We start from the raw sequence: 13407 nt of genomic DNA, 5'->3' as shown, positions 1-13407 counted from the left end.
CTGCATAGGAGATGAGGTCCTGCGGTATATGTATTGAATTTGGTCTGCAATAACATAAAGGAAAAAAAATAATTTAAAGAGCATGTAAAGGCAAATCATACTTTATGCTTTTGAGTATAACTAAAGGCAAAAGGCATTTTTAGTTTTGGATAGAGTGGAGAGGGGTTAGAACACTAGTCAGGATTTCATTTCTGCCCCTGTTAGGGAGATACACCCTCTCTATGGGGTTGATTTACTAAAATTGGAGAGTGGAACATCTGGTCCAGCTGTGCATGGTAGCCAATCCACTTCTAACTTCAGCTTGTTCGATTAATCTTTGATTTAAAAAAAACGTGGAAGCTGATTGGCTATTATGCAAAGCTGCACCAGATTTTGCATTCTTCAGGTTTAATAAATGAACACCTATGTGGTTTGTTTACCAATATCACCAAAAAGGCAAATAAAATCCCAAATTTTGGGTTGTCACCAAAGCAGAGGTAGAGGGGAAATCTTTCAATGGGAACACTAGTTTTGGTTATTCTGGTGCCACTCCAGGATTGCCTCATTGTGGAGGGATTTCCACTCCCTTCCAGAGGCCCATGGAGAAGGTTGTCTGACAGTTTCACTTTAAAAGGGTTAGTTTACCTTTACAGAAAAAAATAAATAAAAGTGAACTAGCACTAGACATGCTGCCAGTCCTCACTCCACTTACCTCTGGGGTTGCCCAGCTGTCAACGCACCCAGTGGTTGGGTGATTTGAAGTCTCCACACCACCATTCCACTTCCTCTTCTTTGTCTGCACTTTTAGGATGGACCAGATTAATTGGTCAGCACTGTCCCTGTGACCAATCAGAATCAATCTGGCAAACCAGTGGGCATTGACTGAGTATATTGAGGACTGGGGGTGGGGGAGGGGTGGGGTGGTAATGGAGAGTATGTCCAGTGTTAGTTCACCTTTACATTTTTTCTGTAATGGTGAACTAACCCTTTAAAGCTAAAGTTTGTTTAATTATTCTTTATGTAGCGGTGACATTTTGGACAAAGTGTCATTTATGTGTAAATTTAGTTTTTACCTCAGAACGGTAATGGGTTCTGAGGGTTAATTATGTAGGTTAACTTTGACATCAGTTTGACTGGTCTGTGTTAGAGTTCTGGCTGGTCATGTGTACAGTGAGGTGCACATGACAGGCCAGAACCAGGCCTGGTTGGACGTTTTGGGTATCAGCTTCCTCTGAGCCAATCAGTGGGTGTGCCGGGCCCCGCTGAGAAGTCTGGGGAGGGGTACTTAAGATGTTGAGGTCACGTGTTATGGGTGGTTCGTTTCGTGAGGCCTTAGCGGTCTGTTCCTGATTCTGGACCGGGTAGCCCCGCGAGGGGTCCCTGTCATGGGAGCGTTTGTTGCTCCGCAACATGCTTCAGTTGGTTAACACCAATAGACCCGCCTGGTCTGGGGTAAGGATCCGTCTGTTCCCGAGTCTCGGAACCGGCTGGTCCGAGGCGCAGTAACTGAGGGAGGATTCAAGGTGTCCGGGTGTGCTTTCGGCTTGGAGGGGCACCGCAGCTCGTGCAAGTGTCCGGGGGAGGACTCTTTGGAGGATGGCCAACAAGCTGGCTTCCTGAGAAGTGCCTGGTTACTGAGTTGTGAAGGACATTGACGAATCCACGCTTTTTCCAGTACTGTCAAGGAGACAGAGAACGTTCCAGGTACTGAGAAAAAAAGGTTCCTATTCACTTTCAGTTACAACTTGTTCAAGGTCAGAGATTTCACAAGTTCTAAGTCAAAGTGCTGATTGCCATAATCTCTGGCTAGAGATTTGTTCAGCCTTGAAGTACCCAGCTGCGAGTGGCTACTCTCTGGGTGGTACTAGAGACTTGTTATATCTGCAGTTCAAGGTGCCTGAGTTTCTTCACCCTTGCCCTCTGTTCCCATACGATACTGTGTTGTTGGATGTTACCCCTGCAAATAAAAACCTTTCAAAAGGACTTTATTGGTGTCAGCGTCCAAAGTTGTTGGGTATCAACCCTGGGAACCTCTAGATGCGGAAGAACAAGCCAACTGGAGGTAACCGGTAAGCCCAAAAGTTAAGGCCGCCCTGCAAAGGGTTATGGCCGCTACATTTATATATATATATGGAGTACAGTATAGTACTTACATGAATGATGAGAGTCCTGTGTGTTGGTTGAGTTTAAAAATACCTATCGAGATACCAATGACTGTTGAATGTTTGTGAATTCTGAAATGGTTAACAGGGAACAAAATGATTGTGTAGTATTTTATTTTACTTGTGTAGTTACTATGTTCCTGAAAAGTATGGATTATGCGGTATGGAAGGGGGAGGGGGTGGGGGGGTGGGTAAGGCATTAGTAAAAGCCCTTAGCTTGCAGTGTATACAGCTCACTCCAGGCTTGATCGATACCCATCTCCTGATCTAGCCTTTGAAACATCTTCAGAATCTAGCCGCGCACATTAACCGCTGTCGCTGTTGAGTAATTGTCCCGCCAATAAAGAGCCATGACACCCCATCCCCTTTTTTAAATACAGTATGACTATTCCTGTTAGTCAGGCGAAATTAATCCGAGCGGCTAATATCTCTGGTTTTTTGGGCTGCAGGCCAGTCTTTTCAAGGCAGCTCGTGGAAGCAGATTATCGCTGCCTTCAGTGTTTGATGTTTTTTTGCTGCAAGCTGGCATAGTAATGAAATTTTTATTATTCCTTCATAGTTTATTGACTTGTCAGTACTACTTATCTTTCTAGTGAGGCTGAAGCCGCACCTTAGAGAAAAGGATCAGTTTTTTCCCCTTTCTGAGCATAAATGAGTTTTTGTAAGAATGTTTTGCTTTGATCTGGCATTTGATATCAAGAAAGTGACCTGGGATATTGAAACCACCCATATTTAGACAGGGCTGAGGATCGTACTGTCTGCATGTTAAAGGCATGCTCCTGTCAAAACTGAAAATCAAACCTTAAAGCCTCGTACACACGATCGGATTTTCCGACGGGAAATGTGTGATGACAGGCTGTTGGTGGAAAATCTGACCCTGTTTACGCTCCATCGGACAATTGTTGTCTGACTTTCCGCCAACAAATGTTGGCTAGCATGTTTTCAAATGTTCCGCGGACAAATGTGTGTTGTCGGATTTTCCGATTGTGTGTACTTCGGAAAAAAGTTCAAAGTACAAACACGCATGCTCGGAAGCAGAAGTGGTCGGTCTTGTAAACTAGCATTCGTAATGGAGAATTAACATTCGTGACGTGGCAAATTATGAAATCTCCAAATGCAGCGCACAATTCTCTTCTTCTTTAATGGGATAATAATGAAGCTGCTTTTCTGGTGATACTGATGGAGTTATTGGAAATTATCCCCTAGTTTTTAAAGTGGAGGGCCACCCTAAAAATAAAAATTGCTTCAAAATGCTCCTAAAAATGTGAAAAAAAGATTTTAGAGTTTTTACTTACCAGAAACAGCTGTTGCTAGGCAGGTCATCCTAATCTGCCACTTCCTACACCGCGGTGATCTTCAGTCGTCTCCTCCTGGCATTGTCTTCTGAGGAAAGTGGTGCAGTATGTTCTGGGAACTGTGTGTGTCCCAGAACACAGCCAGCCTTTCACAAAGCGCATGCGCAGTAGGAAATGGGCAGTGAAGACGCAAGGCTCCACTGCCTGTTCCCCTTAGTTCGAATGGTGGCACCGGGACCCGAGAGCCAAGGGACGGGTCAGCCTTGGGTGGCCGACATCGTGGGCACCCTGGACAGGTAAGTGTGCTTATTAAAAGTCAGCAGCTACAGTGTTTGTAGCTGCTGACTTAAAAAAAAAAAATTATAATTCAGCTGGCCCACCACTTTAAGATCAAAGCTACAACTATGTTGGTGTCCCTTGTCAATTTTACATTGTATTTTTTAAACTGTTACTGCCTACTCCCAAACTGTCATTTGAACTAAAACACATAGCCGAGTATTATTCTACACAGTTTTATTATTGTGCATTAACAAAAAATAAATAAAAAATTAGACATGCTATCTGCCAATAGAACTTAGCCAAAAAGTGTATTCTATGCATCCAAAAATATAGAAAATATACCAAATCAAATCATTATTCAACCAAAAAAATAATGGCAAAGTAATAACTCCAAGGCCAATAATATACGTTATCGCCTCCTGAAAAGCACTAAATGAAAAACGTGAAAAGAAAAGCAAAAAGAAAAGCGTGAATCACTGCTCATCAAACTTCTAGTAACATGAAATTAGCAGAAGCAGCCCAAAAGGTGGTGCTAAAGAGCTGAAAAACCACTCAGTATGTCTAGTATGTCACTATGTTCGTAAATTGTTGGCCAACATTTGTGTGACCGTGTGTATGCAAGACAAGTTTGAGCCAACACCCTTCGGACAAAATTCCATGGTTTTGTTGTCGGAAAGTCTGATCATGTGTACGAGGCTTAAGATGTACATTGGGAGCACAGCCTAGATCAGGGGTCTCCAAAGTATGGTCCACTGCAAAAAAAAAATGTATGCATAGGGAGACACTGATAGGGCCCTGATGTAAAGGGAAACATTGATGGGAACTCTCATGTAGGAAAGGTCTCTGATCTAGAGCCCCATACACACTATCGGATTTTCTGCTGATTTTTGTCTTCAGATTTACCAAAACCATGTAGTAGAAGGGCCTGCCTGATTGCACACAAATTGAAACTCCTAAGGTTTGACCTCATAATATATGTTTTTGGTAAATCTGAAGACAAAAATCAGCAGAAAATCTGTGTGTATGGGGCTTTAGAGGCAATTTGATGGGGACTTTGATGCATGGGGGAATCTGATATATGGGGGAACTCTGATTGAAAATCCAACATTGAGATGTACATGAGGAACACAAAATGAGGGGTCTCCAAACTGCGGCCCAGCACTCCAATGTAAGACGGGACTCTGATAGGTGCCCTGATGTAAAGGGAAACACTGATGAGAACTCTCATGTCGGAATGGTCTCTGAAATAAGAGACACTTTGATGTATGGGGGAAATATGGGGGAAATCTAATGAATGGGGGAACCCTGGTTGAAAAAAAACCCCTTTAGGTGTACATGGGGAGCACAAGATCAAGAGTCTCCAAACTACGGCCGACACTACAAAATTTTATTCAGCCCTCTGGTGTAATGCCGCGCACACACGTCCGGACTTTCCGGCAGACTAGGTCCGACGGTCTTCCCGACCGACTTTCGGTGGAGTTCCGACAGACTTTCCGAACGAACAGACTTGGCCACACACAATCACACCAAAGTCAGACGGATTCAAACGTAAGGACGTACGACCTGACTAGAATAAGAAAGTTCATAGCCAGTAGCCAATAGCTGCCCTAGCATCGGTTTTCGTCCGTCAGACTAGCATACAGAGGAGTGGATTTCTCCATAGGAGCGGAGTTCTGTCGAAAAAAATTGAAACTTGTTCTATTTCTAAAGTCCATCAGATTTTTGAACAGCAAAGGTCTGATGGAGCCCACACACGATTGAATTGTCCGATGGATTCGTTCTGTGGGACCTTTGCTGTCAAATTTTGGCCGTGTGTACGCAGCATAAGAGGGGACTCTGATGGGGACCCCGATGTAAAGGGAAACACTGATAGGAACTCTCATGTAGGAGGAGTCTTTGATCTAAGAGCCACTTTGATGGGGACTTTGATGCATCAGGAAATCTGATGTATGGGGGAACACTGATTGAAAATCAAACCTTAAGATGTACATGGGGAGTACAAAATCAGGGGTCGCCAAACTGCGGCCCATTGCAAAATTTTATCCAGCACTCCAATGTAAGATGGGACTCTGATAGGGACCCTGATGTAAAGGGAGACAATGATGGGGACTCTCATGTAGGAAGGGTTTCTGATCTAAGAGGGACTTTGATATATGTTGGTCTCTGATGGACTTATTTGGAATCTCTTTTGTTTGTTTTGCTGAAGTTTTTTATTCTTGTTGCTCTAAGGGCCAGAAACTCAGTCCACATTCTTGTGCCATTCATTTGAATAGGCTGTAATTGCACTGGATTGTACAGAAAGTTGCACTGGATCGTACAACATGAATAAAAAAAAAAACGATTGCTTTTTACATGCTGAGTCTTGTGCTTTCTGCAGATATCCTAACACCCTTTTTAAAAATAAATGGAAACTGCGAATACAAGCTGTAAATGTTGTTTATTAGATCTGCACCCTCTTACCTCTGCCCGTGGAACAGGCCGCAAGTGCCTCATGGGTAATGGCCCTGTTTTCAGTCCCTCTGTGTCTTCTGCTTTGTCTCCCAAAACACTTCCATTGGTGTATTTGTGGAGCTATTAGAGCAAGCAGCGAGCACTTAAGTCCCCAAATGAGACACTGTTTCTACGTCTCCCTGTGGGAATCTACTGACGTTATTGTGTTTGACAATCGCTAAGGTGTTGCTCTGCCAGAGAATTAGGAGGGAACGAAGATTGATCTGTTGCCGTGATTTGATACAAATTGAGATGCTAGGTTTAAAGAATATCAGGGGGTTGTTTCCAAATGAACTCAGTGGATTCTATGGGAATACAGCAATCGAAGCACAGGATTGTTTTCTGGGAATTAATAGAGCTGATTATTTTTTAAAGAGAACCATTTTCTAAAATGGAACTGCATGTTGTTTGTGTTATCTAACAACTTAAAGAAACACTTTTACCAACTAGGACTCTTTTCTGCACTCCCCGCCAACCGTTCCTCAATCGGAATTGGCGGTCCAAACCCTGTGTGAGCTCCATGTCGGACGGCGTCAGCTTTTGACTGTTTCCTGTCCCGTACGTATCAGTATTCAAACCTGGTGATTGGCTTCTGAGCCTCAAGCACTGCATCTTAGGAGGAAGGAGAGGAGGTGATATGCTCCTCCTTACTTGGAAACACCCGGTATTTCCTGACTGCTGCAACACAAAGGCAGGGGAGCACATCATACATGAGAATCAGCATTCACCTACCATTTTGCCTTGAACAGGGATTAGCTCAGACATGTTTGCATCCTAGTCGGAACCCACCTGAGCTATTCCTTCAGAAAGCTTTCTCTGCGCACTGCTAATCATGAGCGGGCAAAGCAATCTCCGCCCTGCAGTCACACATATTTAAGGGGTATGTATACATTTAGCTTCGGAACAGGGAATGCCTAGACTGCTTTTGATTGGCCAAGGACAGTGACAGCCCCCTGGGGGGGATCATTTATGTGTGTTCAAACTAGGATCAGAACCTGCCTGAGCTCATCCCTGGCCTTGAATGATCAAAGTGATAAAGTCTCATTAAACATCACACTATTTATGATATATTGACTCGTTTGTTTCTGTTTAAAAGGCACTCACTTACTCTAGCTTAAAGCGGAGGTCCGCCAAAAAATTAAAAAAATATTAAAAGCCAGCAACTACAAATACTGCAGCTGCTGACTTTTAATATATGGACACATACCTGTCCAGGGAGACCGCAATGTGGGCAGCCAAAGCCGATCTGTCCGTCGGCTCTCGGCTGCTGCAGCCGCCATCCTCAGTAAGGGAATCAGGAAGTGAAGCCTTCACTTCCTGGTTCCCTACTGTGCATGTGCGAGTCGCGCTGCGTGTCTTCACTGGTCCCTGCTGTCTTCTGTCTCCAAGAAGACAACGGGGGGAGGGCAGAGTAGGCTCCGGAAGTGGCATAAGTCTTCAAACTTAAAATCACTGAAAGCCATATGTGCCACATACAAAAACCAATTCAAGTGAATGGCTGTACATGACTGCGCTTCTGCAACGTCTTTGCACAGGCAGGTGCTTACAGCATATTTCCCCAATGCAAAAGTGGCATGTTTGAGGAAATAAGCCATACACGCTTATGAAGTTAATCTCTGATCTACACGAGTACAGCTGCGTACAGCCAATATGGCTTGTTTTGGTGGCTGTATGTGACACCTGAACCTCCTTGGACATAGGAAAGTGCTAGGAATTGTACGCTAGAAAACTGATTAGCATGAGGGTTAAGCAGAGAATGCCTCTAAGTTTGGGAGATTTCCTCTTACTTCCTAGTGTGTCTCTGGGACAGGACGTAAGGGGGAAATTTTCTCAATGTTACATAGACAGCAAAAAAGATACTGGCAAGAGCTTTAACCCTTGGTACTCTCAATTGTTTGGGCTTTACATTCACTTTAACAAGGTCTGTTACCTCCACGTGACCTAATGAGCCTTATGTGACAGTGGGCCTAATGTTTCATCCTTTACTAAAATAGATCCAATGTTGAGCCTTCTGCCGGTTTCCATTTTGGTCAGCAACATACACAAGTAAGAATTCACTGTGCTAATCCGCTCTGGCGTCAGGAGCTTCTCACTGTGGCATCTTATAGAATGTGTTGCATCTCCTTTTTATTTCATAAAAGCTATATCTGTACAGGCATTTTAAATGCTGCTCATTACATGCAGATCATGTACCTTATACGTATATTTTTCTCCATAAAAATTCATTACAGTCAACAAAAAGAGGACAGCTGCCAAGCGTGCTGAAAGCATTTCTCTTCTGCGAAAATATCTGTCAAATTTTAGACACGCAGGCAATTATTACTGAAAATTACCATTGTTTTTCAAGTTAAGTAACAGAAAAATGTCCCTTAAAGGTATAATCCACTCAAACAGGATACATTGACCTATGGCATCGCCTGCCTCCTGCTAAACCCTTAAGGGTTTATATTTTGCTCCTTGTGTTCCGTTGGAGAAGATTCTTTCCATTTATTGTCCTAGAGCAGGGTTTCTCAACCAGTGTTCTGTGGAACCCTAAGGTTCTTCTAGAGCAGTGGTTCTCAACTCCTGTCCCCAGGACCCACTAACAGGCCAGATTTTAAGTATTACCTTGGGGAGATGAAGACTAGAATACTGCAAACACTGAACACCAAACGATATCACCTGTAGGTATTTCAGTTATGTTGCAAACCTGGCCTGTTAGTAGGTCCTGAGCACAGAAGTTGAGAACCACTGCTCTAGAGGTTGCTAAGGGTTCCTCTGACAAGTGACCACTGACACCAGTGTTCTTATTAGCTATCCACAAAGGAGGGAAATCTTCCCATTGATCATAAATGTGTAGTGCATTCTTCCCACCTACCATCACACTAATGTATTGTGAGCTGTAAATATAACACTTATTAGCGGTACTGCTTACCACCCACCAAGGATCACTTTTAAGAGGGTGGTATACAACCATCTGACAGTCGTTCAGAAGACACTACTGCTCCTGAATTTATTATTTTTATTTTCATTACCTTTAATTTTAAATCGGCAAACAGCAATTTTACATTGTGGGACTCTGACGCAACTGCGAAATTAGCATTTGGCTTGCAGATACGGTCAGCCTCAATCGGCGAGTTCAAAAGAAGGTTCCACTATAAACTCTGCACTCTCAGATAAAAATGGTGTCGCCACGAAGAAAAGCATTGTGGCTGTGGAATATGTAGAGCCCTGATCTGCTGTACTGTTACAATTCAGGTGGGTGGCTGGGGGCAGCAAAACTGCAGCTCGGCCATCTGTCTTCACTGTCCTTCGACCACCTGTCTGAAAGACCCCCTAAAGCAGGGGTCTTAAACTGGTGGCCCTTCAGCTGTTGCAAAACTAGAAGTCCCATCATGCCTCTGCCTGTGGGGAGTCATGCTTGTAACTGTCAGCCTTACAATGCCTCATGGGACTTGTAGTTTTGCAACAGGTGGAGGGCCGCCAGATTGAGACCCCCGGCTTAAAGCAAAATTTTAAAGGATGTTGCCAAGTTCACCTTTACCACAAAACCACCTATGCACATAAGGGACCTCTGTAACAACCTGTGCATCTCTGAATAAAGTTGAATATCGCCCTTGCTATAGATGTAGGCCATTTACATATCTTATGAAGCCTGACTGGAATTGTCAATTAAAGCGACGCAGTGCCGAAACGCAAAAAAAATGGCTCGGTCATTCTGCAACCAAATCTCCCGGGGCTGAAGTGGTTAACCACTTGTTAAAACTGAATAAAAACAATTGAAACAGAAAAATAAATTTAGGGTTACATATACTTTAACATGACTTGGTATAACACAGCATATCTGAGTACGGTTGACTGGCTAATAAAGGTCGGAGTCCATAGCTATAAGATATATTTCTTTTTTTCTTCCCAGCAGATAACATTTTGACTTTCATCCTGTATAAATGTTAATGTTGTTTGTCACTAGTTCCCCAGAGCCCCTGAAATGGCCCAGTAAGGTCACAATTCCTTCCCAGGCTCACCTTATAGCTGGACCTTTACTGCTTTGGTCGGAGTTACAAATGAAATAGGTCTTTTCTAAATTCTAGACCAGATCGTTGTACGAGGTGGGTGTACTGATGGGACACATTCAGAACATAAAGGAGTATCACCATCATGGTGGAAGGAAAGGTTAATAGCCATTCATTAAACTTTTCAAAGTGTTTCCAACTTAATCACTTTTATTATTGCAGCCTGAACTTTAAAGCAATCCGTTTTATTATTTCGTTTTGAACTTCGTCGCTCGGGTACCATCTGCTTGACGTCTTATACATCTCCAGGAACCAGCGCGGCTGAAAGAGGGAAAATGTCACGTCACTGGAAGGGTTATAGTAAAGAAAGCTTAGTTCTGGACCTAAAGCCACCGTAAAGTGGACCTGTTATCTCCAACTTTTAGGGCCACTATACCTTAAAATGGAAGTTTAACCACTTGCCTACTGGGCACCTTTCCCCCCCTTCCTGCCCAGGCCAATTTTCTGGTTTTAGCATTGTCACACTTTGAATGGCAGTTGTGCGGTCATGCTAGACTGTAATGCCCCGTACACACGATCGGACTTTCTGACAACAAAAACGAAATCAAACTTGTCTTGCATGTACACAGTCTCACAAATGTTGCCCAACAATTACGAACGTAGTGATGTACAAGACGTACATGATATCTCCATTACAAGTGCTAATTTTACTAGACCGAACGCTTTTGGCTCATACTTGATTCCGAGCATGCATGGACTTTTGTGCGATGGACTTGTGTACACACGATCGGAAAGTCCGACAACTAAAATTTGTTCAAAGAATTACCTCTCTAAGGTAATGACTTCTCCCAAAACGGCTGTCTCCACAATCCCACAGGGTGCTGGCTCTGTTTGCAACAGGAACTGAAGTAGAAAAGATGTAGCTGGATAGCCGCACTCCGAATTATTCAACTTTATTTCAAAAATGTAATTAAAATCATAGCATCTAGGCTGGTAAACAGACTAATTGCACAGCCGCTGACATGTTTCACAGCGAACACGGTGCTTAGTCATAGCTAAGCACCGTGTTCGGTGTGAAACATGTCAGCGGCTGTGCAGTTAGTCTGTTTACCAGCCTAGATGCTATGATTTTAATTACATTTTTTAAATAAAGTTGAATAATTCGGAGTGCGGCTATCCAGCTACATCTTTTCTACTTCAACTAAAATTTGTTGGTGGAAAATTTTAGAACCTGCTAGCCAACATTTGTTGGCGGAAAGTCTGACAACAATTGTCCGATGGAGCGTACACACCATCGGACTTTCCATCAACAAGCTCACATCCAACATTTGTTGTCGGAAAATCCGATCGTGTGTACGGGGCATAAAAGTTTTGCCTTTAGATATACTTTATTAATAGTGCTTCGATAAATGATCCATTTCTTTTCCAATCAATCTTTTCTGATAGGAATAATCGATCTATAGTCAACAACCCATTCGACTAATATACAACACACAGGGAAGTGGCTTTTGAATGATAATTAGTTAGATAATTAGTAGACCTATAGGGAAAATTTTATTTTATTTTTGTTATCTTTGTCCCAATGGGGAGATTTGCCTTCACTTCCTGTCCCATAGCCACAACAGGAGGAGGAGGGGAAACCCCTGCAAATTAAGGGACTCTCCTGGTCACCAGAACTAGCGTCCCCATTGAAAGATTTACCCTCTATTACTTTTCCAGGGACAACTCAAAATTTTGTTTTTTCTTTTACTTTCACTTTCAATGATAATGGTAAACAGGAAAAACAGAGAGGTTGAGTCTCCTTAGTGAATGTAAACGATCACCTTATAAAACAACCTATTCAGTTTAAAATAGAAATGAAAGGTAAAACATTTGTGTATGCATATAAAAAAAAAAACATTATGTATACCTTTTTTCCCTTTTTTATAGGTGATCACATTCCCTCTGTTCTCAGCTGCATAAAAGCTAGGTGGGGGAGAAGCAGCAATACACTGAGCTTCCCTGTGAATGGCTGTGCAGCGAGGGCATGTCAGGACAAGTCTGATCATTAGAGGAGCGCACACTGACTTCCCAGCACAGCTAGAGAACTGACCACAGTGTGTTCTACTGCTTAGTGTGGTCAGTTTTTAATAGGAAAGCAGAGATGCTGATAGGAACACCACAGATTTTACGGGAAGCAATACAAAGAGAACAGGATACTTTCTCATACAAGTACATGGTACAGTAGAAACATATCAGGAATATGAAGTGTTGGGGTGACAAATGCTTTTAATGGGGGCACAGACAGCAATAAAAACCTGACAGGTGTTCTAATCCATCTCCACTCTATCCTACAGTGGTGGCTGCTCATTAAGGGCACCACCCCCCTAATCCATGTGCCCAGCCCCTACGGGTTACAGGAAACAAATTTGCACAAATCCCCATTCAACACAGACAGTGCTGACGGGGGAATCAGCAAGTGTCTACTCCCATTGCAGAGGAAGCCATCCCCGTTGGGAGAAAACAGTGATTATCGCTAGCGGCTATAGTAGAGAATCCGCTGGCCTGGTTGTACTCAAGTTAATCAATCAATCAATTGATCAACTTGGTACATTCAGCCTGCCTATTAACGGCTCAGATTTTGGCTGGTGCCTGCTGAATCAACCAAGATTCAAACCTTGATCCCATCTATGCTTCCACCAAGTAATCTCATAATGTTACCTGTGAAAGTACGTTCTTAGCACTACCGATTTGATGCAAAATGATCAAAGATTTTCCGCCGTGGCTGTTCAACTCAGTTTGATCAAATCTGAGCAAAACTGAGTCTTATGCTGCCCATACTCTATACGAAAAATCGTCTGAAATTCGGTCATTTAGACAGTTTGTTAGTTTTTCGGCCAGTTAAAATCGATAATCGTTGGGAGCTTTTTTTAGCCAAAAAAAACGAAGGACAATTTGGGAAATTTTCTGCCGAATGAGCAATAAATTGAAAGGTTAATGTGTTTCAAGTCTGAACTGTTTCCACTAGGTATATGTAAAATAAAACAAATAAAAAATGCATTTGTGTCCACTGAACAATTTTATCAGTCGTCACATGATGGCACTATCGTTTGCGCTCATGACCAAATGTTTTTTTTTTTTTTTTAAACGGGTTTGGCCGATTTTTTTGTATAGTGTATGGCCAGCATAACTCATAACTATCCGATTGTTTGTGGATTCCATTGTTTTGAT

At 42.8% G+C, this 13407-nt stretch overlaps 1 protein-coding gene across 6 annotated transcripts in view; it reads left to right on the top strand.

The window, feature by feature from the left end:
* FAT3 (FAT atypical cadherin 3) overlaps window positions 1-13407 on the top strand; it is a 994495-nt gene that overhangs the window by 443304 nt on the left and 537784 nt on the right. The gene's annotated exons all lie outside the window — the stretch shown is intronic.

This window comes from Lithobates pipiens, unplaced genomic scaffold, assembly GCF_037356315.1.
Source record: "Lithobates pipiens isolate NorthernLeopardFrog02 unplaced genomic scaffold, aLitPip1_a1.2 Scaffold_17, whole genome shotgun sequence".
In the NCBI taxonomy this organism is placed as follows: Eukaryota; Metazoa; Chordata; class Amphibia; order Anura; family Ranidae; genus Lithobates; species Lithobates pipiens.
The sequence above is the reverse complement of the archived record's forward strand: the minus strand, read 5'-3'. Positions and strand labels throughout refer to the sequence as shown.